The following is a 22328-nucleotide window of genomic DNA, read 5'->3' as shown; positions in this document are numbered from 1 at the left end:
TTTTATCCTGTATTTGACAAAAGTGACCCAGGGCTTCCAACTCAACACTATCATCTGAGGTTAGGACTGCAAATGACCCTTCTGGTATGGGGGATGAACATGGAATTTCGACCCTACACATAAACATTCTGATGTACTCAAAATTTGGGGTTGGAATGATGTTTATGTTAAGTTAAGTCTCTAATGCTCAACAAGATTGCATTCATTTGATAAGAAATACAGTAAAAACAGCAATATTGTGTACCAATATTACAATTTAAATTAACCGTTTTCTTTTTTAATATATTTTAAAATGAAATTTGTTCCTGTGATGGTAAAACTGAATTTCCAGCACCCATTACTCCAAACTTCAGTGTCACGTGATCCTTCAGAAATAATTCAAATAACATTCCTCAAGTAACATTTCTCATTATCACAGTTGAAAATTGGGACGGACGGATGGATTGATTGGATGGATGGGGCTCTTGAAATAAAGTAGCAGGAATGTCATATAGTGACTAAACTGTACTAGTCAAAAAGCTTTCAAAAGGCAGTGAACCAAATTCAGTACAAAGAAAGGAACAGTGCAGCCTGTTCTGTGGTCAAATAAAATGTGTGGGTTTAGAGCAGATGTTATCCCCCCTTTACTTCTGAAGAACAGTTTTAGAGGTTTGCAGAGGAATGCATTACAAAAAGGCATAGAAATATTGCCAACACATATCTTCAATGATGGGGTGTTTATAGATAACCACGAAATATACAATGCATGATACTGCCAACCCCATGTTTGATAACGGAAGAAGAACAGCTGGGTGCTGATCAGTCATTCAGATGATAAATGCAGAATACAGCAGAGATGACTGGAAAAATGCATGAAAATCCCGAAAAGCACCTGGGTGTGAACACACATACATGCACACGCAGCGAGGATTCAAACCCCTGCTAGGCGAGTAATCTCTAGACCTCTCCACGATTCAGCATGCCAGCCTACCATCCTATACACCCCCACAGCGAATGTAATCCAGCGGAGATTAGGATGCAATTCACAACACACACAACCACACATACATCCAAAATACACAACCACTCACAGCACAAGCTTTACTGTGCTTTACAGAGCCAATTTTTGGCTTCAGGAAGAGATAACTGAGGTGACAGTTTCATCTCCTCTCACTCAATTTCGCTCACCTGAAACGCTTCAATGGGCCCTCTAAAAGGGATATCAAAAATATAAAATTCTGTCATTGTTTACTCACCCTCAAAACCATCTTGCCGAAAACTACTGACAAATATCAAAGTTTTTTTTTATCCCGTTAATGATAACAAAGACGGCACATTATGACACTAATAGAGGTCCAAGCATGAAGTGCTGGAACTGTACTGTATTTGTAGGATTTTCTTATTATTTTTCTGCCCTAAAAGTGTCGGGCATCAGAGACCAAACATCACAGAGACCCCAAACTTGGTGGGAGGTTTCATAATCTCAGGCATGCGAAAGCACATCTGTAAGACAAACGGAGGCACTATAATAAAGGTCCTTTGTATATTCTATTTTAATCTAACAGAATGTATTAAAAATATATATACACATTTTAAATCTAAAATGTTCTTGGCAGTTTCAAAATCCTCCTAGCTTTTTTGTCTGAATTGCACGAAACTTGGCACGCGTGATAAACCTTTGCTGACGATAAAAAATTATCATCACACAGCCTTGTCTATTTTCTCCCATTTGTGAGAGCATATTTTATACCTGCTTTGAGCTAGCCTGGCAAGCCAGACCTATCAATATGTTAGGTCTGGGAACTCACAATTGGCATACCTTAATCCGAGGGGTGGGATAAACAGTTGTCTTTCAGATTCCCTCTGCACGCAATAGGACAATGCTACAAGCAACCAGAGCAACGAACGGCTGTGGCTGAGTGAGTCCCATGCGTTTTTCCACCAGCGGAGCTAACGTTAGTTGATAGGCCTATATTAAACTTTTGCCGTATCCCGTCGTCAAAACTCCTAACACATCGTCCTTTTTTTAAGAATGACTTAAGTTACGTTCTCTTAACTCCAAGTCATCCAAAGTCGCGGCTAAAGCCGATTCGAAAGACCACTGTTCGCCAGCAGCATCTTCTTTGTTTTCAAGTAGCAGTGAATTCAAATCACCTATGGAAATCATGCGGAACCGTCACAACTCTGCCGTCATTATGTTAAGCCCGCCCACCAACTCTATACACGATGTGATTGGCCTGACCAGAGTTTGTTTTTTTTCTGCTCGAATGCCAACGGAGAGTTGCTAGATCACACTAGCCTGCAAAATATTTTTTGCTGCCGCTAGGGTGCGTGTAGATTTCTAGGCTAGCTTTGAGTGATAGAACCTTCCAAATATGGACAACCATTGGTCTTTCTACATTTAACGAATTGTACACAGACTGTCACTTTACTAGCCTGGCAAGCCAGACATACATCAAGATGTTAGGTCTGGGAACTCCCAATCGGCATACCTCAATCCGAGGGGCGGGATAAACGGTTGTCTTTCAAATTCCCTCTGCACGCAATAGGACAGCGCTACAACCAACCAGAGCAACGAACGGCTGTGGCTCAGTGAGTCCAAAGCCCGACTACGGAAAGCCTGGCCACTCCCTATTAAGCCCTATTGTACCGAATTTTGGTTGTAGTTCCACCAGAGTTCCACTGGGGGGCGATCGTCCGAGTGCAAAATGAATGGGAGTCTATGGGGCTAGACGGCTAAATTTGTCTCTTTCACCCGATTGCCGTTGAGAAATCTCAGATTTGAATGTAGGTTTTGCAAGTTCAACATGGGTTATAGGTCGAAAGTTGAATGAACGAGTACTTATGTCTAGGGCTGCAACTAACGATTATTTTGATAATCGATTAATCGGACGATTATTTTTTCGATTAATCGATTAATCGGATGGAAATTAAATTAGATTTTTTTTTTATTATAACTAAATAAAACCGTAAATCAGGGTATTTATGTGTAAAAGTGTACTTTAAAAAGTGCAAAAGCCACACATTGAGTTTTACTAATATCAATATTTGCATTGTTTTTAATGATAATTGCTGATGGCAAGTTGACAAACATGATTATTGTTAAAAAAAATGATATCCAACATATTATGTTTTAACACAATTTTTGTTAAAACAAATTTACACAGACATGTTGTTCAGATGTGAATATCTGAACTAAAAACAAACTAAAAACATCTAAAATATATAATTCATTTAATTTTTATTTAAAATTAATTATATATAAGGAATATAAGGATAAAGAATATAATATATATTATATATAATAAATAAAAGAATAATATAAGGATAAATTGATTAAATAAATATAGAAAGACTGAAAACAATTGTGTGAACGTAGAGCCGCAGTAGATCGCGTTTGAAAAACAATTAAAACTTAGTAGACAAATGCTATAAAAAGAGAACGGAATGGAGGTAACGTTACCCAGCAAGCTAACAGGCTTGAGTAAAGGACAGGAGAAATTATGCATTAGTGCACAAGCATTCGCTGAAAACCACTGAGTACAGTGACTAAAAAACAATATTTTACTGCTGCTGTTATTAACTGCCTTTATATTTAGTGCTTCGCTTTGTAAAGACCGTTTTAATTTAACCTATTTCTGCGGTAGCGCTATTTTAATCCATCACTTACGTTGCGAGCGAACTGATTGCGCAACCTGATGCTCGAGACAAAATACAGACATCCCAAGATCCCGGAAGTCCCGGGAGTCTCCCGCATATTGATTGCGGCTCCCTGATGCCCGCGAATTAGTTCAAACTCCCGAAATCTAGAGCGCGCAAGCAAGAGCGCGCATGCGAGACAGAAGAGACTGCTCCAAACCGTGTAGCGCGCGCGCTCGGCAGAGCCCCTGAGGGAGAGAGACCTTGCGTGTGTGTGCGTACCAGTAAACGCTCCCCGTGACGTAAGCAGACCAACTAATCGATAATGACATTCGTTGACAACGATTTTCATAATCGATTATAATCGATTTTATCGATTAGTTGTTGCAGCCCTACTTATGTCCTTTCGATTTCTTACAGGTTGAGTTGTTGTTGCCCGTTACACTCTAGCATTCTGCTAATGAACGCTGATTGGTCAGTGAAGGACTGATTACGACCAGACATACTGCCTGATGGCATCGTGGCATCCGAAGCGGGACCAGAATGTTAAGGCGGACTTAACTCTTCTAGTACGTGTATTTACCCGTGTCAGCTGTGTTGTCGATGCTTCAAGAGAAAAGAAAGTGCAGATCGCGAAAGCACCAAAGTGGCAGAAGAATTGCCGTAAAGCTGTTCTCTGGTCGTATGATGTGTATGACGTCATTGACATTGTAAAAGACATTTTAAAGCAAATAAGTGACTCTAAAAAAACACCCAGCAATGAGTAACTTCTTTGCATCTCCTTTCGAAAACAACATTCAAATTACTAGACAAAAAATTATATCCTGCAAAAAGTGGATTTTTAGGGGTATATCTCCATAGACCCCCATTCATTCTGCACTCATCCTGTGAGCGCCCTCAAATGGAAGCAGAGTGGAACTGCAACCAGTTCAGAACCCGGAAGTTTACTGAGAGTGAAACTTCTCCCCATATTAGACATTCTCTGGTGAGTCCCATGCGTTTTTCCACCAGCGGAGCTAGTTAATATATTAAACTTTTGCCGTATCATCTCAAAAAATGGTTCTTTTTAGAACGATTCACTAAAAGTTTTTTTGGGAACCAAAATGGTTCTTCTATGACCCCTATTTTAGAACCTTTATTTTTAAGAGTGTATATTTGAAATTTCGGCATTATGTTCAGCAGGCTTTGACTATTCAGCAGGGAGAGCAATGTATAATCTAGTGTGGCATTCACCAGATTCTAGGCATATGGTTTCACAATTTGTTTCCCTGTTTTCTTTGCAGTTAAATACATCTTCTGATTATCTCAAGGTAGCCTGGGAAAATGAGGGTGGCATCAAATTATCTGTCAACTTGTGGTCCAAAATCTTGCAGAGAATAATTCAGTTTAAAACTGTCCACAGATTGCACTATTCTAAAGCCAAAATACACCAGATCTACCCAACTGTCTCCCCAATTTGTGACCAATGTCAGGGTGCAGAGGGATCTTGAACTCATTCTTTTATTCTGGAGCATACGATCAGGTTCTCCCTCCTGAGAGCCATCTTTGGCTATTCTGACATAGTTTCCTCTTTGCCTTATTATTTGGAGCTGGAATTAATGCTGGGCATGGTTGTAGCCAAGAGAGTTATATTGAGGGTTATATTTTTAACTTAAAAAAAAGCAGTTTAAAGCAACACTATGTAGTTTTTCAACCTTCATAATATATTTCCAAGACCCTTGAGATGGTACATCGACTTACAATAGGTTGAATGACATGTCTGCCATATGCCAGTGTCTGTATCGCTTTTACTGGCACTACGGAACTTCGGGGTTCGGGTAGTAACCAGAGCACAAAAAGAACTACAAAATTCGACTGCTTTACAGCATACCTCACTTCCCCCACCACTTCCTCAAAATCTCACGTGAGAGCCCAAGTAGCGTCTGTAAGTTGTTGTCATGGCCGAAGCAGCAACTAAAACTAAGGCGGCAAAGGTTTTGTAGGAGGAGACTAGAAAGAGAAAAAGGAAGAGTGACAAAATAAAAGGCCGGACGAGGATCAATTGGTCCAGCGTTCGCTCACTAGCGTGAGCTAAAGGAGGAGGAGGGGTGCCCGACCGATCCTGACCTGGCCGTCATGCTGTTTGACTAGTAAATATATTGCTTGCATACTATCTCTATTTTTTTTTTAATTTGTTGTCTACCTGTCCATGTTACAGAATCTATCTGGTCCTCCATTTATCTTCATGATAGTCATGTTTGTTTATTTATTTTTCAGGTGAAGGTGTCTTGCCTCAGGCTGTAATGCAAATTGAAATTTGCAGATTCATCTATGGTAGCTTGATATTATAATATTGACGATATATGGCTATAACCTATCACACAAACATTGAATTGAATTAGCATATCCATTATGTAAAACAGTAGCCAATAGGCTACTATAATGATGCTGGCTTGTAAACGTGAGCTACGCGATGTTTTGGCGTTTGAAAAAAAAATAAAACCCATTAATGAATTATATGAATTATATTCATCTGACATGCTGAAATATATGCCAATGTACTTGGGATGAAGACATTTCACACGCATTGCTGGCAGTCTGTCCAAGACGTGCAAACTCGCGAGAACTCAAGACGGTATCGGCTTGTCAACAAATGCAGTGTATCCCCTGGTGTAACCATGACAGATTTTACGACCATAGTAGAAGACCATACTGTTTCCCAACTGTAGGGGGACCCCGAGAGCAAAAACTACATAGTGTTACTTTAATGAAGCAAAGTCTCTAAATAAATGTTCCAAGGTCTGGGATCCCTTCCTCCAACATGGACTGTACATGATAGTAGAATTTAGAGATTTTGATACATTTGTTATACTATAATTTATAATGTCATCTGGCCCCTTGTTTCTTGTTTGTTTTGTAATATGTTGTTTGTTCATAATGTTTTTCTTGTAAAACTGATAAAACAACATTGAGAGATAAAAAGTTATCAAAAACTATGTTGATAGTCAAAGCATTGCAGTTAATTAATTTGGTAAACAAGCCAAAATGTTCTTTAAAAGTTGTGACAGTGCGAAAAACGCAAAGGAAAAACATTTCCCTTTTGTAAACCATATGTAAACATTACCTTAATATTTGCCTTTAAAATGGAAAAGTTTTTCCTTTGCATTTTTCAAATTGTCGCAACTTTTCGCTGTTGTAAAAATTATCCCTGTTCACACAGACTAAAAACACTGTATTATGCAAGCCAGCCTGTAGTTGCCGATTTCACTTTTTAAAGAAAAACATGTTCAGTCTAGTAGTTTCCACAAATTTGCATTTTTGTAGAATACAAAGATGATAAAGGTATCATTTTCAAAAACCTGCTAATTTCATTTCATTTTGATAATATATTTTATATTTTTAATGCAAATTTGTTTTGTAAATTTGTCGTCATTTACCTTTAAATTACTAAATTTTATCAACAAATAAATAAATAATAATTTAAGCACATTCTACACATTTCAACTTAAATTTAAAATAACTCTAATAACTAATAATTTCATGCATAACCCTTTTAATTCAGCTCAACATATCGTACATTAGGTGTCTTTGCCGACCTCTTGTGGAAAAAAATATGGCATGATATTTCACGACTCTAGTCACTAGATGGCCTTAAAGCACTATATAGAGCAAATGAGCTGTTTCGCTGGGTCCTAAAGTCATTTCTCTTCAGTATGCATTTAGATACATGTAGACATTATAAAATACATTTTTGGTAAAGTTTTAGCATTTTTAGTTAGAATTTTGAGCCTTTTTAGGTTTTTCTATGTGTACTGAAGCATTTTTTACAAGAGCTATTTCACATGAGCTTGATGATTAGGTAATTCAGATCACAGCCACATACCCAGTTATAAAAGGGTGTCAGAATCAGAATCAGAATCAGAAAGAGCTTTATTGCCAAGTGTGCTTGCACACACAAGGAATTTGTTTTGGTACTGAGGCTTCCAGTGGACATATACAAATACAACATGAAACATAATACTACAAATTATAAGAATAAAAAATAAAAAATATAAATATATGAGAGTAAAACTATCACAGTTGGGTTTAGTCAGAATAGACATTTTCAGATTTACAGATTATGAACCTATTTACAGTGTTTTGAATATTATAAATAAATAAATCTACATATAAGTATCACCTGAGTTGTGGGATATTGCACTAAACAGTGGGAGTATTGCACTTACAGGCATATGCCTTGGGAGGAGTGTTAACTGTTCAGGAGGGAAATGGCCTGTGGGAAGAAACTGTTCCTGTGCCGAGATGTTCTAGTGGCCAGTGATCTGAGTCTCCGACTTGACGGTAACAGTTCAAACAGGTGGTGTCCAGGGTGAGTGGAGTCTGTGATGATTTTACCTGCTCTCTTCCTCACTCTGGAAGAGTACAGGTCCTGGAGGTTTGGCAGGGGGGCACCAATAATCCTCTCCGCAGTCCGGACTGTCCGTTGTAGTCTCCTGATGTCTGATTTGGTAGCTGAACCAAACCAGACAGTGATGGAAGCGCACAAGACAGACTCAATGACGGCTGAGTAGAACTGAATCAGCAGATCCTGTGGCAGGTTGAACTTCCTCAGCTGGCGAAGGAAGTACAGTCTCTGCTGGGCCTTTTTCACAGTGGAGTCAATGTGATTGTCCCACTTCAGGTCCTGAGAGATGATAGTGCCCAGGAACCTGAATGACTCCACTGCTTCCACAGTGCTGTTCATGATGGTGAGTGGGAGGAGTGCTGAGCTGTTCCTCCTGAAGTCCACGATCATCTCCACTGTTTTGAGCGTGTTCAGCTCAAGGTTGTTATAACTGCACCAGGCAGCCAGCTGTTCAACCTCCAGTCTGTAAGCAGACTCGTCACCGTTTCGGATGAGACCGATGACAGTGGTGTCGTCTGCAAATTTCAGGAGCTTGACAGTGGGGTCTTTAGAAGTGCAGTCATTAGTGTACAGGGAGAAGAGCAGTGGGGAGAGAACGCACCCTTGGGGAGCACCAGTGCTGATTGTGAGTGTCTTGGATGTGTGTTTCCCCAGTCTCACTCGCTGCTGCCGGTCCGTCAGGAAGCTGGTGATCCACTGACAGATCGAGGATGGTATGGAGAGCTGGGTCAGTTTGGCTGTGAGAAGACCAGGCATGATGGTATTGAATGCCGAACTGAAGTCCACAAAGAGGATCCTTGCATAAGTCCCTGGTCTGTCGAGATGTTGCAGGATATAATGCAGTCCCATGTTGACTGCATCATCCACAGACCTGTTTGCTCTGTAAGCAAACTGAAAGGGATCCAGCAGGGGTCCAGTGATGTCCTTCAGGTGGGCCAGCACCAGTCTTTCAAACGACTTCATGACCACAGACGTGAGAGCGACAGGTCTGTAGTCATTAAGTCCAGTGATTTTGGGTTTTTTGGGGACAGGAATGATAGTGGAGCGTTTGAAGCAGCAGGGAACTTCACACTGCTCCAATGATCTGTTGAAGATCTGCGTGAAGACCGGGGCCAGTTGGTCAGCGCAGGCTTTTAAACAAGCAGATGAGATGCCGTCTGGGCCTGAGGCTTTCCTAGTCTTCTGTTTTTTGAAGACTCGGCTCACGTCCTCCACACAGACCTTAAGCTCAGGTTGGATGGCAGGAGGGGGGAGTGATAATTGGAGAACAGGAGGTGATGCTGAATGTGTGAAGTGCAGATCAGACCGGGTGTGTGGTGTGAATGAGGGCTTTTCAAACCGTCAGTAAAATGAATTTAAATCGTCAGCCAGGTGTTGATTGTCCACAGATCGAGGGGATGGTGACTTGTAGTTGGTAATGTTCCTCAGGCCATTCCAGACTGATGATGGGTCGTTGGATGAAAACTGGTTTTTCAGTTTATCAGAGTAGTTCCTTTTAGCAACTCTGATCTCCTTTGTCAATCTGTTCCTGGCCTGGTTATACAAGATTTTATCCCCACTTCTGTAAGCATCCTCTTTGGCATGACGAAGGTGTTTGAGTTTCCCAGTAAACCATGGTTTATCATTAGTGAATGATAAGAATGTCCTGGTAGGAATGCATGTATCCTCACAGAAACTTATATATGATGTTACAGTATCTGTGAGCTCATCCAGATCATTGGTAGCAGCTTCAAAAACAGTCCAATCAGTGCAATCAAAGCAGGCCTGTAGATTCTGCTCTGCTTCATTAGTCCATCTTTTCACAGTCCTTATTCCAGGTTTAGCTGATTTCAGTTTCTGCCTGTAGGTCGGTATGAGATGAACCAAACAGTGATCAGAGAGCCCCAAAGCTGCCCGTGGGACGGAGTGATACGCATTTCTTACTGTGGTGTAACAGTGGTCCAGTATATTACTGTCTCTGGTGGGACATGTAACGTGCTGTCTGTATTTTGGTAGTTCACGGGAAAGATTTGCTTTGTTAAAATCCCCAAGAATGATTAAAAGAGAGTCTGGGTACCTTTGTTCCGTTTCAGATATTTGTTCAGCCAGCTGTTGTAGCGCCGCGCTCGCGCACGCGTCTGGAGGGATGTAAACATTCACGAGAATGAAAGAGGAAAATTCCCGAGGCGAGTAGAAGGGTTTACAGTTTATGAAATGTGCCTCTAAATTAGGAGAGCACATCTTCTTCAGTGTTGTTACATCTGAACACCAACTTTCGTTAATGTAGAAACACAATCCACCACCTCTCGTTTTCCCCGTTAGCTCCGCAATGCGATCCGCTCGGAACAGCTGGAAGCCCGGCAGATGTATTGCGTTGTCCGGTATGGCTTCACTCAGCCAGGTTTCAGTGAAGCACAAAGCAGCAGAGTTTAAAAAATCCTTGTTAGTGTGGGTGAGGAGAAGAAGTTCATCCGTTTTGTTAGGAAGGGATCGGAGATTCGCGAGATGAATACTGGGGAGTGCAGTGCGCAGGCCGCGCTCGCGGAGTTTAACCAGCGCGCCGGCTCGCTTCCCGCGTTTGCGTCTGAACGCGCGTTTGAACAACAACGCTGCACCTCCGACGAGAATGTCCAGCAAAACGTCCGAATAATCAAAAACTGTAGAAAAGGTCTCTGGTGTGTGTTTCCTAATGTCCAGTATTTCGTCTTTGGTGAAACTGATAGGAAAAGAATGACTAAACGCAGAACAAACGAACAAAAACAACACAATAGCTGGAGAGCTCCACACCGAGGCAGCCATCCGCGGCGCCATCTTGGATCCGTATACACACCTGCACAAACCTATGCAGTTAGTTATTCCAAGAATTTTTTTTTTTTTTTTTTTTTTAATGTGTCAGGGAGTGTAGATTTTTATATATCATTAAGATACAATTGCACAACAGTTAAAGTAGAGCATTAAACCTCCACGCACGCAGGCACGCACACACACACACGCACACACACGCACACACGCACACACGCGCACACGCACACACGCGCACACGCACACACGCGCACACACACGCGCACACACACATCACTTCAAAGAATAGACAAAAGTTTAGATGCCTCTGAATATTTTAGTTGTTCTTTGCAATATTTAAAGTTTATCTGAAATATTCATTGGTTTAATCAAATCAAAAAGTGCTAAATATTTCAAGCAGCAGTGAAATCCATTATAGGCCTTTTAATAGTGTGTAGGGAACATGTACGTGTGTCAGGTAGGGTACTTGCTAGCTGAGGGTTTGAATGGACACCAATGGCACTTAATCACAGGAGAGAGACGTTATGAACAGCTCAGATCACAGACATACACTTCATTTTATTACAAATTTATATAGCTCTATTCACTGTGCATTATCACAGTATAAATATATTATGGAATGTATTTTCCATACTTTTTGTACTATGCAAAAAGTATAAAACACCAATGTTAACTCAGTATAAATTTTTGACGATTTTAATCTGCAATTTAGAGAAGTGCACATTTTAAAAGTCCTTGTCACAAAGAAAGTATCTAGTGTCTAGTGAAAGCAACATAATATGATAGAAAAGCTGAGGGGAAAAAAAGCAAAATTCCTCACAAGGGGGTCATTAAAAGTCTATTATGTTTAAAAGTGCTTAAAATATACCCATTCACCTCTAAAGGGTTCATAAAGAGGGCAGAGTGCCATTACACAGTGTATGGTGCAGTTTTAAAGCACCCCTGAGGTTTCAGGAACGGGTGATGGTGAGCCGGATGTGCATTCTGCCCTCTCAGCCGATCAATTCCCAGTCTAATGTTCCTCTCTTTTGTGGCATATGCCTTCATCTCTTTATGACTTCAACCCCTTACTCTCTCTGTCTCTCTTAGGTTGAACTTGTTAAATATTCATGATGCCTCAATCTCAGAGCTGTGTTTATAGAGGCTTGTCCAAAAGTAATCCAGTGTGACAGAGTTCACTTCTTCTAAAGATCCCTCTTCATTGTGTGTTTGACTTAGATGGCCCTGTAACGAGGTTCAGTTGTTATGGGAAGAAGGGGACGGGAACCGGCGAATATTTAAAGACTTTTGTTTTTGTATTTTGTTTTATTTTAAAAATTAAAAGGAACCGACAGCTGCCCCTCGCAGACGACTGCTGGCTACCAAAATATAACAATTGATGACCGATGAGCCGAGGGACACGTAGACGGAAGCATGAGGAGCGACAGACCCGAAAAAAAAAAAAAAAAAACTTGGTCCGGTTCCACAACGCGCTGTAATCTGGTCCCCCACCAGCTGGGCGATCTTCTCCGCGGTGCCTGGCGGTGGTGCTGGATAGCCCTCGGTGGACGGCGTGACACTCTTCCGCCGCCTGTGGACGGCAACAGCTCCTCCGGTTTCGGCCAGCCGGCGCTCGGCAGGAGTCCCCCGCTCCCTGCTCAACGCCTTCTTTGGCGGACGGTAGCAGGCTCCGGCCCACGGCGAGCGGCGGCGACTCCTCCGCTCCCTTCCGGACAGCAGCCGCCCCTCCAGCACCCAGTCGGGCTGCAGCGAGCTCGACCGCCCCCCCGACAACTCACTCCAGCGCACCGCCTTGAGCGTTCATGGTGACGGACTCTGCCCGCCATGCTCGATGGCACCGCGGATTCCCCACAGCGGCGAGGACTCTTTGACAGCACGTTCCTCCCTCTTCCCTGGTTTCGGCACCAGTGTAACGGTTCAGTTGTTATGGGAAGAAGGAGGCGGGAACCGGCCAACATTTAGAGACTTTAGTTTTTAAAATGAAACAAAATACAAAAACAAAAGGAACCGCTAGCAGCCACTCGTGGACGACTGCTGGCTACCCAAAAAAGAAATAAAACACAACATAAAATTAGGCCTGTTCCTCTCTTTCTCTTCACCGTCGTCGCTCCTCCTGTTATGCTTCCGCTCCTCCGTGAGAGATGCGAGACCGGTGCGTCTCACAGGTGTCATTCAGTAACACTCACGCCACCGGCCTTGCGCCGTTCTCTCACGTCCCTCGGTGCGTCTCACAGGTGTCATTCAGTAACACTCACGCCACCGGCCTTGCGCCGTTCTCTCACTTCCCTCGGCCTCGTCCTGCTCGCCACAGTCCACTATTGAAATAACTATGTAGTCATCACTGTACTATTGTTTTAGAGCAGATTTTCTTGGGACAATGTTTGAATTTACAGCAGAACTGAAATAGTAGACAACTCCCTGGAGACAGTACCAGAATACATACTAAAACTCCACTGCCAGTGATTTTATCAATGGATGTCACCTGGTTGTTGTATTGTCCGTCGCTAGTAAGCATTCCAGTCGCTGAATGCGGTAACTAGGGATTTGAAAAATCAACTAGTCATTGTGTGAAGAATTAGCCAACGAGTAAATCTTAAAAAAGCCCAGAAAAATAGGGTGCATTAGACCATCAAACCCAACCGGCACGTGACTTTCAACACAGAATCAAAAACTTACATTATTTCAACCACATTTCAGTGTTGAAATAATGTTTTAAAAATGTTGAAGCAATGTTTAATGCTAAATCTTCTAAAAAGCTAACAAAATGCTTAGTTTTTTTAAACAAGGTCTGTACGAAAAGTACAGTAGTGCCGTGTAACGCAGTCACTCCTACTAGCCACCTCGGGGGGTTGAAATTTATGTTTACTGTAATATAGCTGGGCGTGGGATTGCATGTATTGCGCATACTTTTACTCATTCCCGCAGATTTTCTGCTCAAAGTATAAAGCCACCATTACTAACAGCATAATGGATCCGTGCATCAGGTCTTAAAGTGACAGCAGCCTAATATACCTGCTGCTAAATTCTGAGATAATATATTTAAAAAAATCATCTATATGGCAGTTTTTCCCAATAGTTTCGATGTCAAATTATGACCAGTAATTTTGGAAATCCACTAACCACAGTGGCTGGTGAGCAAAAAAAGTTAATGTCAAGCCCTGGTTATTAATTTTATTTTACACAACTGTAGTTGTCACAAAAAGGGAGACTGCATAATAAAAGGCATATTGCTCAGAGCATTGATGATGATTTACATCCAACCCTAATAGCTTACCCTAACAGATGATTTACATCCAACATCCTCGAATCCAATAAATCGCAATAAGTTTTGTGCTTTATTATTTTTGTAAACAAAGCCTCATATAAGCAAAAAAACAACAACATTATTACGCTTTTTAATGTGCTTTTTTAGCGTGACAGATCGCTGTAGCCACCTCAGTTTTAGCGAAGTCTATTTAATGTTCTCTATAACTTACACACACACACACACACACACACACACATATATAATATATATATGTGAATATATATATATATATATATATATATATATATATATATATATATATTTGTTGTTGCTTGTTTATTAATTTATTGCTATAAATCTATTTAAAATTTAATGATTTCTGTTTGCTTTGTTGAAGTCAGTTTGAACAGGATTTAGCACTACAAAATAACTGAGATGACAAGGGTATCAAAGTGATTTGGTTTGTTCTCTCTGCAGCATGTGAGGCCATCAGGACACTAAAAAAACATACAATCCTCAAAGCTTTTCAAAAGAGTGGGTTGTTCCATTTCCTGTTTATACTTTAGATTCTCGTTATTTGTTTATTCTCAACTCTAAGTCTTCAGTGTCACTACCAATCTGAAGGTAAGTCTGCACAGCTGGAATCAGTCTCTCCAGACACTCTCCACTTCAAGCAAACAGGCTCGGCTTTACATTCAGAGTCTTGCAGATTACACATGCCACTATTGGGAGAAGCCATCTAATCGACATGGAAAGTGACCAGCCACACAATGTTTTGAGGCACTTGTGGACAGCCTAATCTGAAACCAATGACAGCACAATATACCAAAAACAGTGCACAGTGTGGCAAAAATGGCTTCAAATAATGCTGAATGATATAGAGATGCGCCTGAAGACATATCTGGAAACACACCAATAATAACAGAACAAATAATGAACTAATTCAAATTCAGCCAACAAGCACAAAGACGAACATCAAATTAAAATTTCAAAAACACCGTTGTCAATGTTTCGATGTTTGAAAACATGCTTCTGTGTAACACCTGCTCCTCAAGAAGGATACATTAGCATTAAGTGTATTTGGTGAGGGAGAGGTGAAGACTCTGACCAAGTGGTAGACACTGTTTGCACCAATCAATACAGTCAATATCCTAGGAACATGCATGCTAATAAGCAACTAGTTAATAGTGAGAATTGGACCCTAAACTAAAGTGTTACTGAAATTTTATATAAGAAATATTATTATTATTATTATTGTATCAATTTATATTTGCTATAAAGAAAATAAATGGATTGAATTAGATAAATAAAATAAAAATGCAATCTAAAAATGGCTTTTCAATTAGACTTTATTTAGACTATGCCATGCAAGACTCACCCAAATCAATGTCAAGACCATCCCCTCTTATATAGTCACTCTCTACATCAATTTTGTCAATACAAATTTGCAAATACAATCAAATGGTAAGCCATGCTACAGTTGAACCCTGACTATCAAAAGCCAAACAGTAAGATTGATTGGAATTGCCGGTTTAGATAGTAATATGCAAGACAATCTGAGAATTCATAGATGTGCCCGAAACTGCAGTACACTCATACCCAGCATGACATTTGTGTTTAAAGACAATGTCTCATTCACCAAGTATGCGTACGCAATCATTTATCCATAACATTTGTGTAAGAATGTTTATCATAATAACGTTCATTAAATTTATTCTAGATTTCTATATTTATTATATATGCAAAAATCACAAATATGTTTCATCATATACAGTGAACGAGTAAAAAAAGATGCATTATAGCTCAAAACTGTGAAGTTGCTCATGACAACGCAGAAACACTGGTACACAAGTAAAGCTGGCTAATGAGAGGTCTGTATAAAAGGTGTTTATTGTGTTTGAACTGGTTTTGAAGTACGCACACCTGGCATCGTTCAAGGATCTTGCTGTGCATGCTCTTAGGCAAGACTGCATCTTTAGAGAGCATTATATGTTTGCTGAGAGTGACGAAACGCTGTAAACGCAAGGTTGTATGGAAAGCCCTTATATGGAGATGGCTTGTGTGTTTTATGCAAATGACTAACCTTGGGTGGTCGCTCATTTAGAATACTCCAAATTCATAAACATTCGAACAAGATTAAGAACAAATTCATGTACATAAGCACATGTTGTGAATTAAGGCGCTGATATACTCACGGCTCAGTTCTTTTTCTTTTTCGTTTAGGGGTAAAGCGAAGTTGAATACTTGACCAGCCATACTGTTAGCAAACATCCGGCACTGCTGAGAGCGGCGTTTAGATGAATATTTAAATATGTGCTGCGTGCTTTCCTCTTAATAACAAAATAAACACACAACAAAATTGAGAAAACAGCAAGCATTTTTTTTATAAAGCATAAGAAAAGCATCTGATAATAGCAACGTGGAATTGTTTGCACAAGCTCTGCAATTCGGCACTCCAGTAAAGTCACGTGAAACTTATTTATATAGCACTTTATACAATAGATTGCTTAAAATCAAGCAGCTTTACAGTATTAAACACATTTTCAAAAGAAGTACAACTTCCTTTTCTACTATAAAGCTGCTCTCTTGTGTGTTTATGTTTTCAATCGCAGACGTCTCAGCTCTACCGACTCAAAAGAAGAAATTTCCACGAACCAATGGTAGTACAAGGTGTTTAACAGCCGGAGCAAACTTTTCCGGAAAGTTCTCTTTGGCAAGCTGTTTAGAATTCCAAAAACAAACTCCAAATGAACTTTGTTTTTGGCCTGATGTTGTTTGAAATTACATTACATCAGTTCTTTCTTCGATTTCAAAGTATAGCGGGGCCTATAGGCAGAATTTTTTTGTGAGAAGTTCTTCTATGCAAACAAAAACAAAATATTCTATGAATTTATTAGCAAAAGACATACCAGCGAGTCAATCTTTGTAAACAGACCATCCTTGGATCCATTATATTCCTATAAGCACTACTTCCATCAAGGCAAAGAGATCTCACAGTAACTAATGAATGTGTCTGGATTTAGTGTATATGTGTACCTGAGACACTTGTGGCAACAGCCAAAGAAACTGAAGTGCAGCTTTGTTAATCAAGTGCAAAACTAAAACTACTTCTAAAATTATTCACCTCCAGAAAGTCTGAAAGAGCTACGTAGAGAAGAATGCAAATTGTATTGCTTTAATTTTTCCATACATCAACAGAATAGGGTCTTTAAAAAAATCATTTAAAGGGATACTCCACCAGTTTTTCTTATTAAACTATGTTATTCCCTTAACTAAGACGAGTTGATACATACCTCTCTAGTCTCAGTGCGTGCACTATATCGCTCTGTATTGCCGCAAAACTATGTTAGCACTTAGCTTAGCCCATGCATTAAATATGGGCCAAGCAGAGAAGCGACCAAACACTTCCACGTTTTCCCTATGTAAACACAGTTACTCGAGTAGTGTAACTTGACCTGGGCTGGTGACACAAAATAAACCGTTGCGCTTTTCTAAGCGTTTAAAATTGATGACTATATTGTATGGCGGAATACCATAACAAGTGCTTTTGAGCACTTCGACTTGGCGCAATAATATCTTCACTCGTGAAAAGTCCTCTTACCGGCTCCCGCTTCCTCTCCCTCTGACATTTCCGTCAATACAACGAGAGGAAGCGGGAGCCGGTAAGAGGACTTTTCACGAGTGAAGATATTATTGCGCCAAGTCGAAGTGCTCAAAAGCACTTGTTATGGTATTCCGCCATACAATATAGTCATCAATTTTAAACGCTTAGAAAAGCGCAACGGTTTATTTTGTGTCACCAGCCCAGGTCAAGTTACACTACTCGAGTAACTGTGTTTACATAGGGAAAACGTGGAAGTGTTTGGTCGCTTCTCTGCTTGGCCCATATTTAATGCATGGGCTAAGCTAAGTGCTAACATAGTTTTGCAGCAATACAGAGCGATATAGTGCACGCACTGAGACGAGAGAGGTATGTATCAACTCGTCTTAGTTAAGGGAATAACATAGTTTAATAAGAAAAACTGGTGGAGTATCCCTTTAAATTGATGAAGGTAAATTACAGATGGACAGCTGGGCTTTGAGGCGGTGGACGTATTGAGTAATATTTCCTTCAGAGAAGGTTCCGTTTTGCTGGGTAAATCCTATTAAAGTGTGAGAACTAGGAAGATTCTGATTGTCACAACTATTTATATACATGTTTCCTTCAAACCGATTTAGATTCTTGTGGTCATGTAGGCGCAGTACATCAGGCTATAGCCAAGACCGACTAATCTCTTGATTAAACTCTCACTCTTTTGAGGTTAACCACTGAAATGAGCACTTTCATGGTAATTCATACTAGCCTGGCTCCGCCCTCCTACGCACTTCCGCTCAATTTCATTTTCCTTCAGTACTACGTAGGGATTGCGCTGTAGACTTTGGTTTTCTCCGATCAATTTTTTACCGGGCCAATCAGCGAACAGAGGGAGTGGCTGAGAACGATGACGTTGATGTCGACTCGTGCGTTATTTTGAGTTGTAGTTCAAAATAAGAAAGATGCGAGCGAAGCCATTCGGTCCGTTGTGGCAACGCTGCCGAATATCAAGAAGTTAAAGCCGGAGCAAGAACAATCTTTGCTTAGTTTTGTGTTTATGGCCATCCTCCCACGGTGTTCGGGAAAAGACATACGTTGGTTCGTTTGTCACGACCAAACGTTAGCGATTGGTTATGGCAGATAGAGTGACTCTGGGCAGATCCAATAGTTTTAGACTTCAATAGAATACCCGCCTACAAGGAAGTTAACGCATGTCAATGGAGCGGTGCCAGACTCTCTGTAAAAATGAAATGTACGAGAGTCTGGTAGAACCAGGCTAAATTCATACAGGTATTTTTACAAACAGCCCAGGAATAACAATTGACCAGTCATCTCTTAATCAATTTCTCTTGCTCTCTCTCTAACTAGAAACATTTGATTTGTATGTTTGAAACTATGTTTAAAACATTTGACATTTTACATTGTGAATATCAGTGTTACTCGAGACCGGACTCAGTCTTGAATCCAATACGTTATTTTTTGGACTCGGACTCGACCCTCTTGAGGTCTCTGTCTTGTCTCAGATTCGGTCCCTCCCGCTGTGAAAAAGAAGTGGAATCTTCCTAGTGCTCACACTTCATGTTGCTTCACTCACTTGCAATGCAGACACAAGCAAACTGCACACCAAAACTATAAAAATACCCCTTTACAATCAACAATCGCAGACACAGTGTAAAGCTTCACTGATTTAAACGAGAGTGAAATACAAATGTTTAATTGTAAGCAATGACGGGGTATGAAAGTGTCTAGTTGTCATTCAGCTGGTAATAATTGTGTCTCTTTTTGGATGAGATCAGAGTGTGATGTGATGGGGCCAGAGATACGGACCCATTCTGTGATGAGTCTAAAAATGGCTCTTGATGGAGCTGCCACATTACCATGCAGGCTTGGCGTCTTCGTTTGCTGCCACTACAGCAGACAAAGGCTGAAGTGTGTTCACTGCCAAAACAGACTTGAGCTGACCTGCTGCTGTCTGACACTGTAAAATCCACTGCATTCTAACAGCCTCTAACAACTCTGAGAGGATGATTAGGTGTAATTATCAAACCTGCACCTTCTTTTAAACACCCAAGTGAATTTTTATTAAGTGCATTCCATGCCCCCTAATTCCTCATTGATTTCTAAAGAGAATAAACACTTACAATAAGGTCTTACTGAAATATACAGAACGTTACAACACATTCACAACACCCCCACACCAATCCACCCACTCATGTTTCCCTCCTACGCCCTCTCTCTAGCACAAAAGTTAACAAATGAAACAGGAAAACTAGTCAGCCAATGTATCATGCACAGGGGGGGAGTCGTATCTTAGGCTGCAACTTCCTTCTCATTAGCTTAATGGAGTTTGAGACCTCAGACTCAGTAGAAACACCATGTAGAGAGACACACAAGAGATGACTGGTAGTTTGGATGCAGTGCCTTATCAATGGAAGAAAAAAACTAGTCAAGCAGTTATATGTATGAGGGGGTGAACTGGGTGAACATGAACTTATGAACTGGACTGTAATGCAAACGGGGAACGGAATATTTTTTTTAATGCATGTCAGTGCACAAATAAGCATTAAAAGTTAACAATTATAACCGAGAACAATTGATTATACTTTTGTAATGTGTTAATATGCAGATCTTTATCCCAACCAGAGGTCTGTACACCGAAACATGGTAACATCTAAATGAACTGATCAAAAATACTATTTAATATCACTGAATCATACATTTATACCAACAAAACAAATTTGTATATGTAGAAATAGCTCTTTAAGATAACTATTGCAGGTTATGATGTTTACAGTGTTATTCTGAAGTGGAATCTTATTTAAATTAGTTGTCTGCAGTGTTTTGGACAGCAAAGTAGAAAGTAGCAGAAACTGTGCGTTAACTATAAGTTTCCCTCCAAGTACTGTAATAAGCACAAATTATTTCAGAGATAACTATGAAAACAACGTTTGTTGGCAAACTTTAAGACACAAGCCTGGTCATTTGCCACTTTACACAATGGCATGAACTTCACAAAGTTCACAACTTCTAGCAATTCGTTTATTTCTTTTCTCAGAAGTGCTCATTTTAAGAAATACAGTCATACAGGTCTGGAACGACATGAGAGCGAGTAAATGATGCCAGAACTATCCCTTAATCTCTATATTTAAAGTTAGTGAGATGTTCAAGTTCAAGTTCTTGTAGTTTATATGAACTAAATATCTTTATAGAAACAAACAAGCAACCTATGGTGCTGTGTGCTGAGAAAAACACTTATCTCCTAAGCAACGATGGGTCATGGCAACAGACTAGTCCAGGGGATTTGAACTTTGGTCCTCGCGCAGTTTCCAGCAGACTTTTGCTCCAATCCTAATCAAACACATCTGAACAAGCTAATCAAGGGCTGCGTCCGAAAACTTAGGCAGCTGACTTGTTGCCTTGCTGCCCTATCAGGCAATGACTTTGCAAGCAACGTTTGTGCACGAAGGTTCCTCAAACGGACAGACTTCTGAGGAAGCATAAAGATTGAATGATCTACAGCAAGATAGAGAGACCTTTGGTGAAAAAAAACTAAGCAAATATTTAACTACAACAATAGTAATTTCTAGCTAGAAATGACATGAAGGTCTGGTTTCAACAGACAAATTAGGCTTTTATAAAGCGCCTTAGAAAAATAAATGACTGGTGTGCATCTTGAGACAAAACAATGGCACAGACAATTTAAAATATATCAGTTCAAGTTGATTTCAGTTAAAACAGCTCAAACATGTATTTTAGTCTGGGACTAGGCTTAAGCCTTGTCAAGTCAAGTCATCTTTATTTATATAGCTTTAATACAACAAAGTCCGAAATTCATCAACTGAGTCTGAAATTTTAGTATTTTTGTATCTGTCATCCTAAAAATTCGTCATGCACAGAAACCATGTCCGATGCGTATTATTATGCGATGAGCCTTCAAGCAGTGAGGATGATTTTGTTTTCATCTGCCATCCTATCAGAGGAAATATTGGGTCCACCCAATCCTGAGATTGCACAGAGAGGAAGTAGAATTCCACCTCCTTATCAAGGAGCTGCGGTATTATCCAGAGCGATTCAAAGTTTACTTCAGGATGCCAGTGGCTCAGTTTGATGCTTTGCTAGCGATACTGGAGCCACATATTTTAAAAAAAAGACCACCAATTTCCGTGAACCAATTGATCCTGAACTCTTCTGGATTTTGGCTTGTACGGTGGCACTGAATTGTCAAAACAACTCTCAAAATGCTTGCTACGGATGCGAAAAACGCAGAAAAGTTAACACAATCAGGATTTTTTGACGGATGAAAGTTTCGGGGGCAGTGTGTAAACATGATTGACACACCGTGAGGTCATATTTGTTTTTTAACATGCGAAAATTTCGGACAAGAATTTCAGACTCAATGTCCAAAGACCTTTAATGTCACGGAATGGAACGCACAGGATTGTGGGATATCAAAGGTAGCAAAGGATATATCTATGCTGCCTTCAAAAACCGATCAGATGAATGTATCTCAGGAGACAGGAAGTGAAGCTAACATTGGATAATTCGGAAATGCCTTGATACCTTCCTACCTTGAAAAGCATCCTCCAAAGGCAGCATTTTTATGATTTCAGACGCAGCTTCTAGATTACTAGAAAGTTTCAGGCAGGTGTGTTTGATTAGGGTTGGAGCTAAACTCTGCAGGAAAGTGGACCTCAAGGGCCAGAGTTGAGACACGGACTAGTCGT

General features: G+C 40.3%; 1 protein-coding gene across 2 annotated transcripts in view; it reads right to left on the bottom strand.

Annotated features, from left to right (window-relative positions):
• Nucleotides 1-22328, bottom strand: part of usp43a (ubiquitin specific peptidase 43a) — a 117091-nt gene that overhangs the window by 86178 nt on the left and 8585 nt on the right. The gene's annotated exons all lie outside the window — the stretch shown is intronic.

This window comes from Siphateles boraxobius, unplaced genomic scaffold, assembly GCF_051911475.1.
Source record: "Siphateles boraxobius isolate OS27281-9 unplaced genomic scaffold, OSU_SipBor_1 41, whole genome shotgun sequence".
Classification (NCBI taxonomy): Eukaryota; Metazoa; Chordata; class Actinopteri; order Cypriniformes; family Leuciscidae; genus Siphateles; species Siphateles boraxobius.
Note: the sequence above shows the minus strand (reverse complement) of the source record. Positions and strands in the feature narration are given on the sequence as shown.